This window comes from Electrophorus electricus, chromosome 20 (assembly GCF_041902795.1).
Source record: "Electrophorus electricus isolate QZ-2024a chromosome 20, ASM4190279v1, whole genome shotgun sequence".
Classification (NCBI taxonomy): domain Eukaryota; kingdom Metazoa; phylum Chordata; class Actinopteri; order Gymnotiformes; family Gymnotidae; genus Electrophorus; species Electrophorus electricus.
Genome location: NC_137516.1, coordinates 17015816 through 17022688, shown reverse-complemented (window position 1 = coordinate 17022688; position 6873 = coordinate 17015816). Strand labels below are relative to the sequence as shown.

Below are 6873 nucleotides of genomic sequence, written 5' to 3'. Positions count from 1 at the left end.
CGACTACCTTTTCTTCAACAGTCTTCATTTATTTTTCATTATGTTCTACAGAATCTTCATTAACATTTGTTACAAATTATATAAATAACAATATACATTAGTTGCTCTTCATCAGAAAAGAAAGCTAAAATCATTACATTTTATTTTTTATCAAAATGTGTGCAGTGAAGAGAAGTGTGAGCATCATATAGATTTTCATTGTTTTTAACATAAACAATAAATGAATTAATCAGTTCTCCTGTTCCTATTCTGCTTATGGTGGATTGATTCTGGTACAGTACTGATTTAAAACTTCACTTTTTGGCAACATTAGAGATGCTGAAACTTATAGACTGCTGCCACCTTATGACAGGTGTCTTACAATTTAACATTTTACAATATTCTCATATTCTCAGTGAATAAATATTGGTGCATGCTATTAGAATATATGCATTTATTATTTAAATAGCTTAACTAAAAATAGTTAAATAGTTTAAAAAATCTGAATATATTATTTGTGGTATCTGTAAGTCTAATGTTTACATTTAAGATGACTTTTTTTTTTTTTTAGAAAATCCTTAGTTCTCTTTATTCAATGGCTTTAATTTTCTTCTTGCATTAAAGCAAACCAAGACATTTATTCACATCTCCACAGGCATCCACAATAAAGTTTTCACATCTCCACAGGTTTTCGTACAGTGAAAGATGTTTTCCTGTCACTGTGGGCTGCAGGGCACAGTAGTACAGTGCAGAGTCTGATACTCCAGCAGAGGAGATCAGCAGATCCACACGCTTGACACTCTTATAAAGGTGAGCAGACAGACGAGGATCAGAATCAGCTGTTTGATTTTGTTCATATTCCGCCACTAAAACAAGGAACTGAGGCGGCAAATTGGGATATTGGTGATACCACAGCAGACTGTACGTAGCTGCCCCAGCAGAGCTGTAGTTACAGGAGAGTGTAACTGTTTGGTGCGCTTTAAAACTGACTGCAGAAGATAAAGAGGTGATGCTGTCCTGTGTGCTGTCACCTGAAGAAGATCTTCAGTTAGTCACATATAATTATCTGCTGCAAATTAATGATTCTCCAACAGGTTGATACTGAGAGTAGTAACATAATATTTAACAATACATAAATATTTACAACATGTAAACATATGTAATATATAAACATGCAAATAAAGAATATATGTTAAATGGAACAAAGTCTTACCTGTGAGTACTGTTAAGAGCATAAATAAATAAAGAAACATTGTGTTGAACTTTGCCATCTGTCTTAGAAGTAACTTAAAAGTCTCACTGGCATTCTTTCTGTACATCATATTTCAGCTCCTCCTTTTTTCTTTTAGTAACCAGTGAGTGAGCAGGAAGTCCAGTACAAAAGCCGAATTATCTAGAACGTCCACATGGCTCACATTGCTTCCTCCATTTCTGATTATGTAAGATTCAAAGTTTAGATTTTTTGTGCAGTAGATTTTTGTTTCCTGAGGACTCCAAAGGGTACTGGTGAATTATTTGTGTCCTGTGGTCTAATCTCAAATCAGAGAGCCATGGTCTAAGTAATCTGGGATTTTTGTTTTGTAGTTGGTCAAACAGACTCATACAGTGCACTGTGCACTTTCAAAGTGATTATTGTTTTATTTTATTTTGTATCACTTCCTGTTTTAAATTTCTGTTATGTAGACTTTAAGTCTCTCTGGTGGTGCTGGAATTGCATGGGGAAGATTTAAGGATCACAGGCCTCATTACTGACAGGTTTATATGAGGTTGTTAATATTAATATAAGTATTAGTTAATATTTATTTTAAATGTTGATGTTGTATGATACTCTATGAGCTTAAACTAAATTTAAAAAACAATTTTTTTGCAGGTTTTCTGGAGGATGTTCCTGCAGAAATGCATGCTTTTTGAGCATGGGTATATTGTATTTGCTTTATTTGTTTAATCATGGAGGGAATCCTGGTGACCATGAGCCTTGGTTGTGGGGGTCTAATGTGTGGATACTCTTGGACTATTTAACAACAAGGAACAGGTAGACTAATGATTCTGAAATTGCTCTACTCTAAATTAACTATACACCATACAAATATATTTGGATATATATATATATATATTGTATAAAGGGTTAAAATTATGTATTTATACTGAAATTGTTTCTTTGGTTTGAGCTAAGTGTAAAAATGATTTTGATGAAGGTAGTGTCCTATCTTGTTGACACTAGAGTTTCAAGCCACATTGATACAAGGTAGAAAATTATTCTATGTAAAGTCTGCCCTCTTCTGGTTGACTGCTGTCTACACAAAAATCCCATTTTTATCATTTGTACTGCTTTTGTATTCATGTTTCTCTAAAAGACATTGATGTGTTTTATTAGAATATATCACAATATGACACACTATAGTGACTATCAAATATTTCAGTCATCACTTTTCAGATACATATTTAAATCATATACATCATATATACCATACCTATTTAATCTTATCTGTGTAGTAGGAGGTTTTTGTACAGTGTAGCTGGGATTCTTCACACTGTGGGCACCAGGGCACAGTAGTACAGTGCAGAGTCTGATACTGCAGCAGAGGAGATCAGCAAATCCACTTGTTTCAGATTTTTATCAACATTGGCAGATAGACGTGGTGGGAGAGGTTTACTTTTAGTTCCACTTGGAAAGATGTAAAGGAGGAATTCTGGTCTGGATTGTGGATATTGTCAGTACCAGTGGAGATTCTGTACAGTACCACTGAGCTCTTTGTAGCTGCAGGACAGAGTAACATTATCACCCTGAAACACAGCTTCACTGGGGAAAAGTGGTTCTGTTGGATCTGCCATAGAGAAGAGAACATAAAGTTAACATGTTTTTTCACCATGGCAGTAAAAAGGCTAACACACACTCTGCTCTTTTACCACACAGAATGATTTATCAATCTTTTTGCACAGTGACGTAATTAATATAATTTAAACGATTCAGTCTAAACTCACCCAGTGAAAGCCACACACAGAGGAGTGTAATGGAGAACATGATGAGTGGTCTTGTCAGAGTAATAATATTCTGAGATCTTTCTCCACTCTTTTATCCTTTTAGCTCCATGAAGGTATATGAAGCTCCTCCCCACAGCTTTGCATTACAGTCACAACATTTGTGCACCTTTACTGATGAATGCTTGAATTCCTTTAGTGATCCTCACCTAACTAGTGCACCAACCGTAAACTAGTTTGATACCAAGTAGCAATTAGATTGACAAACGCATCTAAGCTTGATCTTCCATTTGTCAAAGGTTTGTCTTTTTATGGGGGGGGAGACATTTTGAGAATATCAGAATTTTGCGTGGACGTTTCCCACAATGTATTGTGACTTCAGCCTTTATGCACCTTTACTGGTGAATTCCTGAATTCTGGTCCAACAAAGGACCAGAGCCTACATTTTATCGTAAATAATTATAGGATAAACAGTGTTGATCAAACAGATATTAACACATAATGAGGTTTGTTTCCAAGAAAGAGGGGGTTGATAAGAGATGAGAAGGTAAGAACGAGGACATGGTACTTACAATTGCTAAGTGAAAGCCTCACATTACATCAGTATGCTTTCAACATGAGATATTCAGCTGTAAATGGCTTTTGCTTCTTTCAATAACAGCATACAGACGAGGAAGATGATAGGCTGTACTTTCTTCATGAAGATAGATAGAAACTATAAACTCTGGTCTAGATGTGGGATACTGGTGATACCACTGAAGAACATCACCAGTACTTGCACGGTAACTGCAGGAGAGAGTAACAAGATCACCCTCTGACACATGCTTTACTGGTTCAAGAGGCTTAATTTCCTGTGTTGACACTTCAGCTGGGAATGAAAAGGAAAATAAAGAATAGCATGTATAAAATCAGTTGATCTGTTTCAAATTGGAACATAGAAGGTTTTACCCAAATGTGCATAAATGTAGTTTCTTATGTTTCATCAAAATGAAACTATGAAGATAAACTCACCTAAAATTGTCACTAAGACAGAAAGTACAAAGAGCAACATGATGATGGAGATGTGAAGTGAATGAAAGCCAAAGCTGAATGGGATTCATTTAGAGAGCTCCACCCTTACAGCACCTCACATTGCTCATCACAGTGTGATTCTCTCAAGTCCTGTCATGTTCCATTTCTGTCACATTGAAAGATATATCAGATGATGATAACAAAACAGATTATTATCACAGTCCAGGAAAACAAATCCAAAAAAACTAATCCAATCCACAGTTGAGGGGCAGGCATGGGTAATGCAACAGGAACAAACAGGAATATCCAAGAAAAAGCATAAATCCAAGATAGAAGAAGACACAAGCAATTGTCAAAACAAAGAAGTCAGGAAAATGATGCTCGATATGCACTAGGAGCTACTTGGCAATAATTAACAAAGAGTAACAGCGTACGAAGCATATAAATTGGCTACATAAATGGGCAACAGGCACTAATATTCTGGGGATGGGCATCTCCCTGGAGGATTCTGGAGGTTCTGACAGGCTGCAAGACAGTTTCACATATCAGAGGTAAGTATTTATATGTTTACATAATTTGCATGATGCTAGCATGTGCTGCATTACAATTGAAAACTTCACAAGGACATAAAGTGACTTTGAATATTTCAACCTTAATTTTCAAATGGACAGCCAAATATTCTGAATATATCATACTTATTTAAACTTATGTCTGAAGTAGAAGGTTTTTGTAAAGTGTAGCTGGGTATCCTGTCACTGCAGGCTGCAGGGCACAGTAGTACAGTGCAGAGTCTGATACTGCAGCAGGGGAGACCAGCAGATGCACTATTTTGTGTTTTATCTTCACTTCAGCATCTGGTTGTGTTAATGGGGGGGATCCATGTATTACAGTACTGTTCTCTGAGGGAAAGATCATCAACAAGTATTCTGGTCTGGATTCTGGCAATACCACTGAAGATTTTGTACATTGCCATCATACTTGTAGGAGAGAATAACTGATTCAAATTCAAATTCTGTTGTTCAGTGGAGTCACTAACTGAGACAAACAGTCACCTATAAAGACATTAAAAAATTATTGCATTTAAAAATTCATTAATCACAAATCTTCACATCAGTGAAAAATTATTTCCACTAAATCTAATTTATTTCTGACATATTCAAATACATCATTACAAAGTCCATCACCTACAGATGCATGCATAAAACACAGCAAAATATTTTTGAGAGACCAATTTAGCTACACATACTTGTGATAAACAGAGCCAGAGAGCAGAGCACCATCATGGTGGTGATAGTGTAAACATAATGAGAGATGGGGACGGTGCTTTTCACACATGTACACCAGTCTCCTCCTACAGGTGTAAACATGCCTACTGTATACTGATACTGCAGCAGGGGAGATCAGCAGATTCCCATGGCCTTTGTCTTTATCACACTCTGCAGATATACTAGGAAGATCAGACTTTTGACTAGATTGTCTTGGATAGCTAGAAACTATAAACTGTGGCCTAGATGTGGGATACTGGATACTGGTCATTCAAACCACTCCCACTGTAACTGCAGGAGGGAGTAACAGGTTCCCACTCTGAGACATGCTTTACTGTCTCAAGAGGGTCAATTTTCTGTGTTAAGATCTTCCCTAGAAACAAAAAGAGATTATGAAAAATAAATATATTTAAAATTAAAACAATCACTAATTGAAAAGCATAATGTCAAACAATTCTTTGATTTGTTATGTGTGTGTGTGTGGGGGGGGGGGGGGGGCATGGTTACAAATACGATAAAATGAACCATCAACAGTGAACTCCCACTGCACATGGCAGGCTGTACCATGTGATCAGTGGGAAGGGGCGCATACCGTATTTCCATCCCATTTTGTGACTGTGTGCTCAAACCTAAATATTTTGCAGGAACAGGGTTAGTGTTTGGGCCACAAGGTTGACAGCAGCATTATGGTTGTTGACATGACCATTTGGGGGGCGGGGGGGGGGCTATTTTCATGATGGTAAACTCACCTAAAAGAGTTGTTAGTAGAGAAAATGGAAAGAGCAGCATGATGATGGACATGTGAAGTGAGTGAAAGCCAAAGCTGAATGGGATTCATGCAGTTTTCTACTGACATACAGAACTCCACCCTTACACCACCTTACACTGCTCATGATAAAAGTATGATAAAAATGGTTTGGTGTTGTGAAAGCATTTGCAAACTCGTAGAATCCATTGAATTTAAAATAGGTTAACATTCTGAGCTCTATGAGTTTGCAAATGCTTTCACATGTGAGAGTTTGGTTGTCCCATTTGTGGTTGTTCAGAAGGTCCATATATAGATCCTATTCAACTACATATAATCCCACTACTAAGCATACAATGATGCTTGCACTGATGATGTCACCTCAATTGGTGATTAAACGTTTGCCACGAAAATATCAAGCTCAGAGAATTCAACACCAAACCATTCAACCTGAGCTACGAATATTTGTTTTTACTTTTAGAATGATAAATGACCAAATCTAATAATATACCTCTGTAATGCACCTCTGATAATCATTTGCACTTACATTTAGGATTTTTTCTGTAAAAACTGAGGTGCTTGGTGAGGATGTTCTCTGTACGTGTAAAGTTAAACATATTCACTGCTTTATTCATATGAACAAATGAGTTTTACAGATTCTTCCTCTGTAATATTCAAGACTTCTTTATTGGGGACAATTAGACTTTATAAAATATACCGGGAAATTAAGTTTCAAAGATTATATTTTGAATGTCTTATATAATTATGCATTTGAGTATATTACTTCTTTAATGATTGCATTTAAAATACAGATAGTATAAGTGTACTCCTGTGAGGGTCTATTTTTGTGACATATTATCCTGCAGTCACAATATTTTTTTAAGTAAAGTAGTA

At 36.2% G+C, this 6873-nt stretch overlaps 1 pseudogene; it reads right to left on the bottom strand.

The window, feature by feature from the left end:
- Window positions 1-2460: 2460 nt before the first annotated feature.
- Window positions 2461-3845, bottom strand: LOC145652714 (uncharacterized; annotated as a pseudogene).
- Window positions 3846-6873: the final 3028 nt, after the last annotated feature.